Source organism: Taeniopygia guttata, chromosome 2 (assembly GCF_048771995.1).
Source record: "Taeniopygia guttata chromosome 2, bTaeGut7.mat, whole genome shotgun sequence".
In the NCBI taxonomy this organism is placed as follows: Eukaryota; Metazoa; Chordata; class Aves; order Passeriformes; family Estrildidae; genus Taeniopygia; species Taeniopygia guttata.
In genome coordinates, this window is record NC_133026.1 from 80,420,150 (window position 1) to 80,427,560 (window position 7,411).

Consider the following 7,411-nt stretch of genomic DNA (forward strand, 5'->3'; position numbering starts at 1 on the left):
GCAGCAAGAAAGATCCTATACCACTAGAGACTGGAAGGCTTTCTCTTTAATTCCTGTTGCTGATACGGATGCTTTTTGTCAGGACCACAATTAGGAATATCTTGATTTTCCACCAAGACTTTGTATAATTACCTATGGCTTAAGGTTAGTCCAAGGGGGTTGATACTGTGTCTGCTATGGAGTGTTGGAGTAGCAGAACTTTGTCTATTTGCCTTTTGGGGGAATGTTGAAAACCATGTTTTGGTCCTCACAATAGCATAATTTATTTTATATGTCAGTAAAAATATCATAATGTATTGATATAATGAAAATACAAGAATAACCTCCTGATACTAATACTCTAGGAATAGATTAAGCTAAATACTACTGAATAGAAATTTCTAGGTTTACCTTCAGTAAGTATGTGTTAAGCCTATTAACTTTAGGGAATTTGTTTGCATGTATTTAAAAGAAATAAAAGTAGATGTAGAAGGTAACTAGCATTCCAACTGCTATTTGTTTGCATTCAGCCCTGTAGTAAAATGCAATGTTTATACAGCAGTATTTATTTTCAAACTACTACTGAATAATAAATCTGGAAACACTTTTTTTTTTTTTTTTTTAGGATTGGCTCATATTATCTTTGCCCTTTATGACTGCAAAAATTGTAGCAAAGAGCTAATTTGTTCAAGACTGCAAAAAAAATTGGTGGCAATGCTGTGATTAAAACGAAGCCAGCAACTGCATGCCTGTGTCTGCAGCTGGAAGAATGTGATTTTTAAATTGCTGCTCCTGAGGGTGGCAGTGCCTGTGCGCTTTCACTACTGATGGAGATGTGGAAAAGGCAGATGCTTACTTATGCCACATAGTGCTTTCTTACTATTTACAACTACAAGACAAGTCATCTACAGTGGTTGTCTCTGTCAGATTCATCATTGTGGTTTTGTTTCTTTGGTCTTATCTTTTTATTAGCTCTTACTAGGTTTGATGTCTCATAGCTATTGCTTTTAACTGCGTTTGGGTCCTTCTGTCATTGTTTAGACACAATACTTCACAGGTAAAATTATTATTTGTACTGCAGTGTACAAGTTTGTGTTTCGTACTACACCCTGGTCTTTTTTTGTGCAAAACTTTTTTAGATTATTTCTATCTTTTGTGACAGAAAAGTTGTTGTTAATGAAAACAACATTAGTTGTTGTTAATGAAAATCTGTTGTTAATGGAAGTATTAAACATAAATTGTCTCCAATCCAGCATAGGTGTTACGATTTTTGTATATTACTATTTTACTTGCCTTATAATTTTTTTTATCTTTGTGCATGGGCTGTGTCTTAATTCCCTGAGGATACTTCACTATACATAAATGAAACTTTATGAAGTCATTAGATCTGCCATGGCTGATGTTAGTAAGCCTACATGTTCTTACTACTTGTTTTTATTTCTGTATTTGTTCGTGGGTACAAATGAGATGATCTGAGAGAAGAACTATTTTCCTTAGGCCTTTAATAACTTTATCCTTTGTCAAAATGGCATGAGAAATAGAATGAAAAAGTTTTGTGTTGGTATGCCTCTTATCACCAGTTCTTGCTGATGTAACTTTTCTGTCATGCTAATCCCAAACTCATTTTTAGCTGACATAAGCATCAATTTTAGGTACAGTTACTATCTGGATCTTCTGGTTTAGGAGTGATCAGCTTAAGCATCTCGAAGCCAGCACTGGAAAGAAAGGCTGCTGACATCATGCGTGGAATCTGGCTAGATTATTTGCTTTTTCTGATTTTTCAAAAAGGAGAGACAACAATTTGACACAATTTCTAAATATGAACAAGCTCAAGACAAAATACTTTCTTTACAATTCCCATGAAAATGCATGGTGAGCAATGCATTAACAAATACACTACCTCTACCATGGCAATCAAATACCTTGTCTATTAATTAAGCAAGCATAGTCAAAGTTTGGTAGTGCAGAAACAATGCAGCAAAAAGCATTGCTGATTTCAGCATCTGATCATGGAATCCCAAAAGCAATCACAAAAATCAGATTAATTGTGCCAAATAAAAAAGCAGTTCAGAGTGGGTATATAAAAATGCTTCTGGAGACTGTTTTCTACACAGTAACATGAATTATTTGGTTGAGGGTTTTTTCCCCCTAATTGAAAGATCAGTGACAATGTGTTCCCAGCTCTGAGACTCAAAGACTTTCCTCTGCATCACGTGCTGCAGCATACTACTTTTGTTCAATATGTTAATAAATGTAATTAATATGACTAGAATGACATTAAATAGGAAAAGTTGCTGGGGAGAACAGTAGTTACTGACAATTAGGTGGTGTTCTCTAGCCATTGTAACTCTCGGGTGTTCAGCCTGTACTTCTGTCATGCCATGTTGGTACAGCCAGAGCCCCAAGATCAAATAAAAATCAATATGCTTTTTCAGCCAGGGCCAAGAGTGGAATGGGCAATGCAAAAAGGCCAGCTGAATTGAGAAACATTAAATCTTCCCTGAAGAGCAAGAATCTTTTATTGTAGCTGCTTTCAAAATGTTTATTGAAAAGTGATAGAGAAGAAATGTGAATCTCTTAATTTAAAGTGTTTTCCTTATTACAAAAGTGTTACACCATCTATTGTATCTATGTGCTTTAGGGAATATCCTTTCTGAAGACTGCTTTAACAGTAAGTGATTATGCTGCTAGAAACTATTTGAAAAAAAAAATGTCCTACAGTTTGCATTAAAAAAATGCTAGAGCAGTTGAAAGCTTTAGTCCAGTGCATATCCAACAAATGACGAAAACCTATTTGCTCACACAGGGTTTTCACATGGGCATCTGCCCCTTCTGGAAGGATCAAGTTCCTTTAACTGATGTCTCCTGCTATTGTCTGAAGCAAGCTGTGTGTGTGTCAGCAGGCCAAATCCAAACACGAGGTGTAGTTATAAATACTACAAGATATTAAGAGAAGGCTCAGCCTTCTCTAAAGACATGCAGCAGAATTGGCTACCGATGTCTCAGTGGGTTCAGAGCCTTTTTTCTTGCTAGTGGCAAGACTCTTATAGCGGGTAGTGTTCTTGTGTCTTACAAAGGAGAATTAGCTTTCTGTCTCCTGAAATAAATCTAGGTGGAGTCAAGATATCAATTAGCCTTTCTTAGTGATAAATCCCCCTGAAGTGTCATTGGTCTGGACCTACTGCTCTTTCATATTTGCTGGCTTTTAGCTGATTGAACAGTTACTTATCCTTTGGCCTATTGAAATTGCAGCTGATCCCAGTACCAAGGTTGAAGACAGCTGCTGTGCATAGGGATTTACATGATCACATGCAGCTATGCTGAATCATACTGAGCTATAGCGAACTTCTCAAATTACTCTGTCAGGATTCAATGGAACTGTAACAAATTGGAAATACCACATCTCAGTAATTGGTACCGAAGGACAGCTTTGGCAGAAAGACCCTAACCAATGATGAAGACATTTCTCTGCCACCAGAGGACTAATCTGCTTTCACCCCTTGTTTCCCCTATGTTCCCCATATGTTAGCAGCTCAGGCTGTCCATTCATTATTGTGGTGTAGAAGGGATATGAAAACTTCTCCATCCTAGAGAGGCTTTGCTCCAGCATTTCCATCATGTTAAGGAAACTTCCTTGTCTGATCATCCAGGAATCACACTGTCAGTCATTCTCACACCACCTGACTGGGACTGAGGTCCCTTCTCCACTACACATCCCACCCCTCCCCCCCCCCGCCAGGGTTTCCTTATCTGCTTGTCGCTATAGGACACGAGAAAGCACAACGCGAGCCACCTGCTATTTTGCAAGGTAAAAAAGGAAGTTTATTTTCTGACTCCAACTTTTATACTTTTCCAAAGGTGACAGTGGATTGGAGAGTGAATGGGCCACCTCTCCAAAGACATTGGACAAACCACTAGTACATCAAGTTTCTCCACCCCCATGAAGAAATGCAAAACAATATGTTATTTACAGAAATTGTGTGGGAAAGTTTTCCAACAGAATGTAAACTCAGAAGGCTTTAGAAAAACTTAAGAATCAGGGCGACATCTGCTCAAGTCCAGGTTTCCTTCGGCAGTCTCAGATGCCCAGATCCTTCAAAGAGCTGAATCCGAGGAGGGACGAGGAGGGACCCAGCACACAGGGCTACCTGCGCTACACTTATCCCTCAAACTTCACTCCCATGGTTGGTAAGGAATGCAGGAAAAGGTTGCTGCCAACATTGGGCATGGTTTTCCTTGCTTTGTCGAGGCCTCAGATTTTAATGATGCCATTGGTGATGCGGACAAACATCTTCCTGAGCCTATTTACAGAGCTGCACAATCTGCTTGTTCAGGCTGTGTGAAGAGATCCACAGAATCACAGAACACCCTGAGCTAGAAGGGACCCACAAGGATCACCAAGTCCAGCTCCCAACTGAATGGTCCATTACAAGTATCAAACCCACAACCATGGCATTATTAGTACCATGCTCTAACCAAACCCGTTCACTTTCTGTCTGTAAACACTTTAGGCAACACCAAGGCTTTGTTTTCTGTCACAGTAAATCTTTCATTTTTGATTTAAGTGACAAACAAGAGACAGATAAATGTGTTGCTGACCAGTAAAGTGTCACTTTGGGTCATGCCCTAAATCCATATAGCTCTGACTACCAATTATGTGGTATATTTACACTGGAAAAGTTATCCTGATCTGCTGATCTTACGGTATGAATAAAATAGTCAATATAAAAACTTAAATATGGAACATTAATCAAAGCTTCTTAATATGCAGTGCTTTATTATGTGTTTTATTTTACAGTCTCTTGCAATGCACAACTCAGTAATGAGTTATTGTAGCACAGTGAAAACTTGCAAAACCGTATTCATATGCTTATTGTAGTCCACTATATTTTAAATATGTGGAATTTTTTCTTTCCCTTTTGAAATATTTTATTTTTTAATGTGCTTTGGGATGACAGAGACTAAAATGTGACAAAACTTTAAGTACTACAGTGTTACAGCTGAAAACATTCTAATTTGTGGTAGTTAACTGAAAAGTCTATGTTAGTTCATCTTCAAAATTATTTGCGATACTATCAGATATCTAACTGGTCTTTTCTGAGGCAAGAGAGTAATGAATTTTGTTTGAATATGCTTGATCAGTATATGGGACTAGGGTGCCTTTTTGTTATTTACACAAGTTTGCATCTTATAGTTGTACCAAGAAGGTGAATGAAGTATTTCATATTTCATGTAATTTACTTGAAAACTTTCAACAGTTTATCATCAATTCCTTTCCACAAATTGATTTCTGTGACTGAACGACACTCAAAACTATGATGTTGCTTTGTGAAGATGGGTGTTATTTGAAAATTAATAAACACTGATGCTAAAGAGAAGAGAGTTTGAGGTAAAAATTGAAAGAATGAGAAGTATATTAAGATTTCAAATTGCTGTTATTGTAGCAATGAAGTGACTCTGTGAAGCAAACAGAATTTCAGAGTAGTGTGCTAGTCACATCAATGTAAATGATAAGAGAACAAAACCAGAATAATACCAAGAAGGCTATAATTTGAAAATAAATATTTCATCTCAGTTCCTGTGTGCTGTAGTGCTTGCTATTTCTTATTAAGTGTTCCTATGTAAATCCATTTGTAGCATAACTATTTTCACTTAATTTGCTCATCTGACAAAGACTTTCTCATTGAGCATTTGCACATCATGAAAAAACAATGAGGATTTGTTTACAGAGTCATATTTTTTGCTGCAATTATTGATAAGAGTCTACAGTTGCAAGGTTTTCAAGCAGTTAAGCCTTTTGGATTGTTTTTCTTTAAATGGAAAGTCAGTAAATGTAAATGGATTTCTAAAATAGAAGTATTAATGCAGTTTATCACCTCATGTTTTAATCTTTTGGTAAACAGCTTTTTCCAAAATGAAATATTGAGGAAACCTTTGCCTTAACAGCAATGATCTGAGGTTATGTATACATATACTGGCAAAAAATTTATTTCAACCATTGCCTGCTCAGTTGCATTTTTTGTAGTTTATTTTCCATGAGATTGTGAAACCACATTGACATCAAACAATTTACTACATTCAAATAGGATACATAAGGAAAGGTGTCTGTTTCAATGTTGATGCCGGGAAACAAAGGATTGTTATTTCTGACAAGCAATTTCAGTAAGGTGATTTTTCTGTCTAATATTAAGTTGTCCTTGTAAGCACAACAGTGGAAAGAGTTGTTGATTTTCTCTCTGCAGAAAAATCAATGGGTGCAACTTAAAAAAAGGAAAGTTTAAATATCAGCTTCCACATGAGATTCCTTTAAATTTTTGTCAAGCTACTTTTTGTAATTTTTCAAAAAGTATGTTCAGTTCTAAAAAAGTGAATGAGTAATAACCATGAAAAATAAGGATGACATTATAATGAGGACAAAAATAAGAACTTTAAGGCTTTTTCCCTGGAATGATGGAAGCTTATCACAATATCTTCTAAATAATGCAAATTTTATAACGCCAGCTGTTGTTTTCTTAGTATGCTTGAGGATAATCTTTGATATAACCAGAAATCAAAGCTTTTAGTTGTATTTTGGAGAGATGAGCTTAGCCAATGAGAGATATCATCTGTTTTTAACAAAATGGATGTCTGTCAGGAAGCAGTTGGGTCTGTGTTAATGCTCTATACTTTCATGCAATCACCAGAACATTTCAAGCATGTTTAATCTTTGAGTGAAAAATGCATTCAAGTAAATAAAGAGATAACTCTGTGAGCTTATTGGAAAAATAAATAGAGATCATCATCTGAACTCAGTAAACTGTCAATAAGGTGTATGAATATCGAGTTTGTGTTTATTTTATTTTATTAGTTTAATTTATTTTTAAAGATGAAGAGAGAAGATTACTTTATGCTACTGCAGGCAGGTGAATGCACTTCAAATAAACCATTAGTAGTATTCAGATGATTACTGAGATAGTGCTATGTCTTGCAAATCATAGTTTGAGAGGATAGTAATTGGTAATTAATTAAAAAATATAATTACTCTTCATATGTCTTGAATTTAATTATGTAAGTATGGATAAAATTATACTGAAGTTCTTAGGTTCATTATTTTTAAAGGCCTAAATTTCAGCTGTAGGCAAATAACTCAAAAAGCAGAACAGCAAATACGTAACTACTTGCATATGTTTTTGTCTTTCATTTTTTTACAACTTATCTTTGACATAGTTCTATAAAAGTCCAGTGTTTTTCTTTTGCACTCATTAATTTTTTTTATTTGGACCTCTGTTAGGATGGTTGGCAGATCGTTGGATGTTGTAAACTGCAGTGGTACTTGCAGAAAAGAGGGGAGAACACAAAGGTTATTGAAGGTTAATCATCCTCTTCAGCAGCGATAAGCATTAAAGGAGATTTTACAGTAGCTTCACAGTGCCTTCTTACTGCTGTAAAAAAT